The sequence below is a fragment of the Pinus tabuliformis genome, chromosome 6, assembly GCF_031772625.1.
Source record: "Pinus tabuliformis cultivar Carrire ecotype Pingquan chromosome 6, CPIR1, whole genome shotgun sequence".
In the NCBI taxonomy this organism is placed as follows: domain Eukaryota; kingdom Viridiplantae; phylum Streptophyta; class Pinopsida; order Pinales; family Pinaceae; genus Pinus; species Pinus tabuliformis.
In genome coordinates this window covers 1,022,817,792-1,022,826,216 of record NC_142292.1, presented here as the reverse complement: position 1 = coordinate 1,022,826,216, position 8,425 = coordinate 1,022,817,792, and the positions used below count along the sequence as shown (strand labels likewise).

The 8,425-nt window shown below is 36.7% G+C and overlaps 1 pseudogene; it reads right to left on the bottom strand.

The window, feature by feature from the left end:
* Window positions 1-1,743: 1,743 nt before the first annotated feature.
* Window positions 1,744-2,124, bottom strand: LOC149262480 (large ribosomal subunit protein eL27y-like; annotated as a pseudogene).
* Window positions 2,125-8,425: the final 6,301 nt, after the last annotated feature.

The following is an 8,425-nucleotide window of genomic DNA, read 5'->3' as shown; positions in this document are numbered from 1 at the left end:
CTTATTGGACAGAAATGGATAACACCCGCAGAGCTGCAGTAGGTAGCGATAAACAAATTTTGAAAGGGAAATTGAAACGATTTTTGATATTGGTTACGTTCTTCTTCAACCCAACCCTTATGACTCGATGAAAGTGGATTTCAGAGCATCCCTACTCTAGAGATGATGGAACTCCATTTAAATGATGACTTGGATTATGACGATGCACTATATGTACATTTTTTTTTGGAAGAAGTGGTGTATTTGAATAGAGTTTCAAAGCAAGCAAGGATATTGGTATGAGAATCTTCTTTTTAATACAGGCTTTAACATATTTAAATTGTTGATTTTCTTTTATTTTATTTTTTACTGAAGGGTATGGCCAATGCACGTTGTATGTGGATACGAGGATGAATTATACTGTGGATATGAGGATGTGGACACCAGTTGAATGACCTGCTTAGTCTTGGGTGGCATCGAGTATGGAAGCGGATGGAAATCTCATGGAGTGGGTATGCTACATTTTGCCCCATTTTCATTTTGTTTATCATTCACTGTTTGCGTTGATTCTGATAGCAAATTTTATTTTTTATCTTTTGGTCAATTTATATCATTAATTAAGATTCCATGTTTCCACATTTTCAGTTGCTTTAGATGAGCATTCTATAGAATTAGGATGTTCCCAATGAGTTTTGAACATTTGTCCAATATGCCTTGTTGATTTTGGATTGTCATTGCGGCATTGCTTGAATTGTTATCCTGTTTGACATTTTATTCACAACGAAATGCCCTACTTTTATAAATTATTTGTCTATTAATTTGTTAAAGTATTTAAGAAATTTGTCTTCAGTAGCCACACTTCAAACAATGGATTTCACACTACTAGGCTCAACGTTTGGGTTATTTATTTGGTTAAAGTTTCTCAAGATTTATATCATTTCTCAGCTATCAGGTTTGGGTTATTGGTTTAAATTTCCCAAGATTTATATCATATCTCAACCTTTTGAAATTCATGCCATTTGAGTGTAATAGATCATAGTAAGGATGAGCCCTATTAAGCTCACCAACTCTGTTACTATGCTTCATGAATCATAATTCAAATGGACTCTAAATTTGATTATTTTCTTTGACTAAGTAGTATTAAGTGAATTCCTCTCAGTCAAGTTTAGCCCCAAGTCATACTCGAAATTTGGACATGTGAATAAGATTGACTTGGCAGCGAGTTTGACACCCAAGTGCTTGCAAGTCAGACAAGACTGTATGTTTTAAAAACAAAATTTATCATATCATTAAAATGTTAGCCCTTGGACTGCCTCATTAAAGAGAAGCTCATTCTATGATCTTGATAATTGGTCTATCAAAACACTGATGGGGCGAAATATGAGCTAATGAGTAGAGAAAGTATTTTTCCTTGACATTGCCTATAATATTTTGAACTTTTGGGGGGCACCTCATGTGACACTACCATCACCACACCAACATTTTTTGGTGAAGTTCCACTTCAAGAGGCATCCACAAATTCACGTTTCTCAGCCCGTGACCATAAAGATGATTCTTCCTGAACATTTCTCCCAGATGATGATGATAACGATATATAGTCATTATCATCATCAAGTATGGATTTTCTTTCTACATCTATGCTCCACCTTCCCCTTCCCAATTTTAAATAAGCATCATTTTCTCCTGCATGCTTCCCTCTGATTGTAAAGTTATACCCATACCTGACATCCTCCTCTTGACATTTCTTATGCTTCTCTGCTTATTCTAAGTTAAGCAATCGGGGAACCTCTCCTCAAGGGAAGCCTTTACTCCCTTTAGCGTCACCACCTTCTTATCACGAATCTCCAATTTATCAAAGGTAACCACATTCTTCAAATCCACATCCAAACTATACCTGGTGGGCATGATGTCATTGTAGTTAACAACCTTGATGAAAGCCTTCAACCTTGATTTCTTCATCGTTTTCTTCACAGAGTCCTTTCTGATGACCTTCTTAGGGTATTTCACGATACCTGCTACAAGGCAGTGGTCATATGCTTGTCTAGCAGTGCCATCATTGAATGTTTTAATGATAACAACCTTCTCACTTGCAAAGTGTCCCTACAAGAGAAAGACAACTTTTTTTTTCTTTAGAAACTTCACCATTCTCGCTGATCTCCCTTTGCCCGCTCTTTCTCTTTCTCTTCTCTACATCCTCCACTCTTCTACTTTACACTTATTATGATATAGATATCAAAAAAATACAAACCTTCAAAGATTGATCATTAATCTGAGGAGTGATGTTTCAGTATAAGAAATTAAAGCTTTCCATAATATTAGGCAATGCTGCCTCAAACTTTGTCCTATATGGAGAAGCATTTTTCATAGGAGCACTATTATTGTAGATATTTAAACAAATTTCTACCCCGTTGTTTCTAATTTGTAGTCTAATGTAACTGTACCAGAGAGTGGATCAGAAGCATGCCTTAACAGAGAGCCAAAGAGATGAATTTGAGGACATGCTTCATGCTTTAAAGCTTTCCATATTATCAGGCAATGTTTCTTCAAAGTTTGTCCTATATGCAGAGGTGTTTTTCACGGGAGCACTACTATTGTGAAGAATATCATAAAATAACATAAGAGTTGCAACTTTACCTGGAATATAAATCTCCTTTAGAGTCAAATAATCTGTAAGTACCTCAACTACCTATAATGCATGCAAGGTACCAATTAAGTTGTAAAGAAATCATGTTTTCAAAGTGTTTAACCAAGACAAAAGATAAAGACCACAGCTACATCATCATCATGACAATAATTCCTCACTAGCTATATCGCTATTGTGCAGAGAAAACCCCATTGCTTCTTTTATATGATTTCTCTCCAAGGTTAAAGCACATAGCATGTCCTCAAATTCACTCTATGGTACAACTAGCATTTGCACCTAATGTTGCAAAGGAAACGCCGTAAGGCATAGTGTGTGGAAGAATATTGAAATGTGAATAGGCTTTTGGGAAGGAAGGAAGATGAGATTGAACAAGGTAATTAGTGTTTCAAGTGGGGAACAAGACTTTCAAGCTCCAAAGCCATTAAGTGATATTCTGAAGAAAAAATGGAAAGTGACTCAAGAAAATGGTGACAATGAAGGAAATATACCTACAGAAGGGCAGGGTCAGGCCATTCAGAGTTTCAATTTGAGCAAGGGAAATGATGGCTTGCCACCACCTGAAAAAGATGTTGAAGAGGGAGAACTTCCAGTTGGTGACAGTGATACATCTGAACTGCCCACTTTTACTCCTGGGGTGGATGACACTGAGGCATCCAATGACGTGGATACTCTTGTAGAAGACAAACCATCAGCCTTTTCAAATAGAGCAAAGCCTGTTGTAGTGGATGACCAGGAAGATGCAGTAATGAATGATGTTGTTCACAACAATGAAGATGAAGATGTTGACCATGAAGAGTATGATTTGGAACATGCAGAGAATGAGGACAATGAAGAGTGGGAAAGGAATGAAGATGAGCAAGAAGATGAAGACTTTCTAGAAGATGATGATGACAACGACTTTGCTAGGAAGCTTGGTGGCATCTTCTCTTGATTTGTGACTTGTATTAGAAGATCTATTGAAAGTTGTTTGCAAATCTGTGCATGTATTGGCAAGCACAATGATGGTTTTCTGTTGTAGTTTTGCTTGGAATGTCAGTGTTCATGTGTTGCTTGACATGATTTTCTCGCAGCTATTCTCTACTGAATCTTGTTAATGATGATACAGATCCTATTTGTTTAATATTATAGAGGAGCCTATGCAGAAGCAAATATCATAACTTAATTTTAGAACATATTATGCTTCTCAGCAGAGGGATCAATGATGCCTTTGAATCAATTACCTCATTGGCATTTGCAGCTACTAGCATTTGAATAATGTAGACTTTGGTAAATATTCTTAATTATATGAAGACGATAACACTTTGCAGTTGCAACTGTGAACAATAGGTGATTCCTCCTGTAATCTGCGGAATTTTAAGGCATTGAGTATTAAATAACTGGCAGATGATTGTTTTTTAGTTTTCATATTGTCATTGTAATGCGAACATTTTGTCTCGGAAATTTTTACAGTTGCTTCTGATCATTCCAAAATTTCAATAATATTTGAATTACATGAAAGTATTTTTCTATTCGAGTAACACCATGGGTTAATTATTTTGATGTCTCCATAGCTGAAGATACCTTGGTATTTTTTTTTGTTTTAATATATTTATTAATTTGTGGTGGATATAAAATGGGTATATACTATATAGTATTGGGATATTTATGGTTTTTCATGTTCTGTAAAAGAAATTGTTGCATTTGAAGTTGTTCGTGAAGTATCCTTACAATTCCTCTATTAAATAAATTATATTATTATAATACGTTGGTTGTCTGGCCAGTTGAATGAACATGACATCTCCAAATAAAATTTATGCAGCTTTGTGAAATTCTATGCGGAAATGTGCCAACTAAAAAGATTCATTATTTTATCATTAAAAAAACCTAATTTATTATTTTATTGTGTAAATGCCATCATTTCCGTTAAAAATGGGACAATCATCCACTGAATAACTGGGAATGATAAGCCTTTGTTCAATTCTATTTTTTGGGAGCTCCAGAAAGTGGCAGCGTTGCTGCAACTGTATGTAGAATTGATGCAACATTTTCTTATTCAAAGGTTGAAACAACCCTTTTTCACAAAAAGTACAGTAGATCTATGGACAGTGTTGTAATTGGTGTACACTTGGCTAAAGTATATAGTGGGATGGATTTTGGAAGACGCATCTAGCACATTTTTTACTGTACTATGGAATTTCATTAATAATATAAATATGCACAAAAATATTTACAGAAACCTTGGCAGAATCTGTTAGCTTGAGACTTTCAGGACAGTTTGATCAAACAATGTTATGTTGAGAGACTTTGAGGACATTTTTGATAATTCAACGTTCATGTAAACCTGGAAAATGGTTTTCAAAAGAGCAAATGCTTAAGTTGCGATCAATTTTGCATTTTAGAGAAAACAATTGTATGTACCTGTGTTGTATTTGGAACATTTACTTTTATCAATAATGGTTATGTTTTGCATGAGGAGAGGGTTTTAGTTGAACTGGTTAGTGGTGTAATACAAACACGGACTGCAACCTTCACATAAAATAGTCATAGCCAGTTTCAAGCTATTCTGCTCTGGTCGATTCTACATATCAAGCAGGTATACTTTCTTTGTATAATTTTTGTTTAATCTATTTATGACACTAACTTGTGTATCTGTGTTTCTGTTTCAGCCACTAGATGGCTTGTCAGGAGGACCAACACCAGCAATAGTGCCACCATCGTCCTCAGCATCGTTACTGGCATCTGGCACAGCAAACAAACCGAAAGTTCCCTGCTAATTTTTCCAGCAGGGATATTGTGTAAAGGGTGATAAGTGCCATTTTGTGCATGGTCCGTTTTCAGGAGCTAATCTAACTTCTCAAAAGACAACAAAACCAAGTCCAGCAGTTACAGAGCCTCAAGCAAGTGGGAAACAAACAGTCAATGAAACTGAAAGCAACAAAGATGGAAAACATCCATCTGATTTAAGCTTTCCCAAGGCAGTACAATCACTTGATCCTAATGCAGTGTAGTCAAGCAACCCCATGACATTGAAGTCAAACAACTTTCAGGCAGTGCAGTCAAGAAACCCTGTGCTAGCAAAGGCAAATAACTTCAAGGCATCACAGTCAAGTAACCCTGTTGCATTGCAGTCCAATAACTTCCAAGCAGGGCATTTGGGCAATCCTTTAACACTGCAGTCAAATAATGTCAAGGAAACCCAGTTGCAAACACAAGCTAGACATGTCTCTCAATCAAGATCTCAGCCTACCTATATAAAGGGAAGTCCACATGAAGTTGAACAATTTTTGCCAAAGATTGAACCTACAAGACAAAGGATACATGATGCTTCAAGAAACAGGTCTCGGATACGCCCGTCTCATCCTCCAGAAGAGAGACTACAAAATGGATTAGAATCGGAGGATTTGCTGGGTGGATCATCGCCAGGATTTGATGTACTTGTGGATGATGGACCTGACCAGCTAAGCCATCGGGAGGATGCTCATTACTATAAACATGATATGGAATCTGGAAGAGATGCAATCAATGGTCGAGAAAGAAATATGCACAACAAACGAGAGCTTGTCCGAACTGGCTACTATGATGCTGAATTTCAGTATGACCATGGAGCTTATGAACCATATAAAAACAGGGGATATGAGTGTGGTGGCCGAAAGCAGTCTAATGCTTTTGATGACTGGGTTCTGGAGAGACCGATTGTGCGAGAAAGGAGGTCCTTGTCTAGTGAAGATGATCCTGAACAGAACAATATGGAGGATCTCTGCCACCGGATTTCAAAACATAGGAGGGTTGTTGAGGCTAAAGTAGTGGATAGCCCCTAAAAGAGACAGCATGTGGATAGTCGACATGGTGAATTTCACCGTGGCTCTAGGCAACAAGATGATGACCGTAGACAACAAGATATATACAGGGACCAGTTAAGGCAAGGTATGAATCACAGTAGTAGGTGATTGCAGGGTAGGATTCAAATAGAGGCTAGTGGCTTCAAAAGAGAGCCATCTAACAATATAGAATCTGATCAATAAGGCAAGTTAGAGAGGGCTTGTTCCAGAAGGTCACCAAGCAGATGGGGCTTAAACAAGGACTTACGCTTGCTAACTGCAATGAAAACTTGTGATATTTTTACAACAGTGGGGTCTCAAGCCACCAATCGAAAAATCAACAAAGATATGGATGAAGGGTTATCATAAGGGGTATTGGGGCCATATATTTGAGAAATTGGAAATGCTTCTAGCAATCATTTGAAATCCACACCAGGCGCAAGTGCTCCCGCCCCTACCACCTATAGGGAAATATTCCCTATGTTTGGCAACAAAGCTACCTTCGTGTAGTGGGGATGAGAGAATATCAACTTCTGGTTGTCAACATTAGACCCGAAATCCATACTAAGAACTAGGCAATTCAATGAGGCCCATTATAATCCACAACCTATGCCTTTCTCCTTCATGAGTTTCTTCTCATCACCGACTTTTTGTCACCAGGTTGTGGAGGATTTTCAGCTCCCTAAAAAGACAATTTCTTTGTTTCAATTTGAAACAACCACAATGGATTATTTGGATGCCTACCCCTGTGGTCCTAACTAAAACTATCAATTTATTTTTGTGGACCTTGCTGAAAGAATAGATGAGTTCAAGTTAAGGTTGCTTTTAAGGAGTCTTACTTTCACTTTTGGTGTGAAAAATAAAATTAAAAAAAACCAAGTTCAAATCTATATTTCCCTGCAAGATCACCCAACAGTGCAAGACGAAATGGAACACCCTTTGTACAGATTTTAAGTAAACTTAGTGTGTGAGCGATGTGTGTGTAATATGTGATGGTGAACATACAAAGTGTGTGTGCAACAAGGATGGATATCTCTTGATCCGTTAGAATGCCTGCCTAATTACGCTAAGTATGTTTTACCCCACATAAAGGAAAATATATGTGTATAAAGGGTTGCTTATTCCTCCTAGTTTAAACTATGTGAGATTATAGGGAGGTGGAAGTCAACATAAATAAATAAATAAAAAATAGATATAGAAACATATGTAATGAACAGACTGTGGGGTCTTGATACCAGAAACCAAAAACAAATTATGCTGAATACTATCTATTAATTGCGTTGACAATAGAAAAGGCTCGAGAGAATATTGACGTAATTTCCATACACAAGGTTGGAAAGAAATGTCCCTTACACAAAGGTTGGAAATAAATGTCCCTCCTTTGGTTAAATTTCCCAAATGATTCAAAACAAAGAAAAGGAGTTTTCTTTCAATGTTGTTGTGTAAAACTCTTGTAATTTTTTTTAACAAAAGGAACTTGAATATAATAGCTGGTTAAATGAGAAATAAGGATATACATCTTATTTCTAAATGACAAGTGTGTAGTGTAAAATGTTAATCGTTGTATGGTTACTGTGTGCATCTAATAAGAATATAGTAATGTGGGGTTGACTGGTAGAAGTGGAAGGATATTTTAAGTGACTTTTTAGAACAAATTGTTACATGACTGAATGTTGTCATTTACGATATGCTCAGATATTACTCGATCTGCTGAAAGCTATCATATTGAGCTTTAGATTTGACCGAGGATTCCGCTAGATCCTTCTCACCGTGGCCTTTCCGAATCATTTTCCAGGCAACCAGTCAAATCTCTGAACATCTATTCAATTTTTGGGGTTTGATTTTCCTTTCGGGTTTTGCTTCTGCTATTTTTCGACTATTTCTTTCTAAAGTTGAAGGTTATAAATGAAAATGCGGCTAATTGTTGTTAGGCAAAGACTGTAGTCTGTAATTGATCAAAAACCTTTTACTTTCCACAATCGAAAGTTAATATAGATTCATTTTT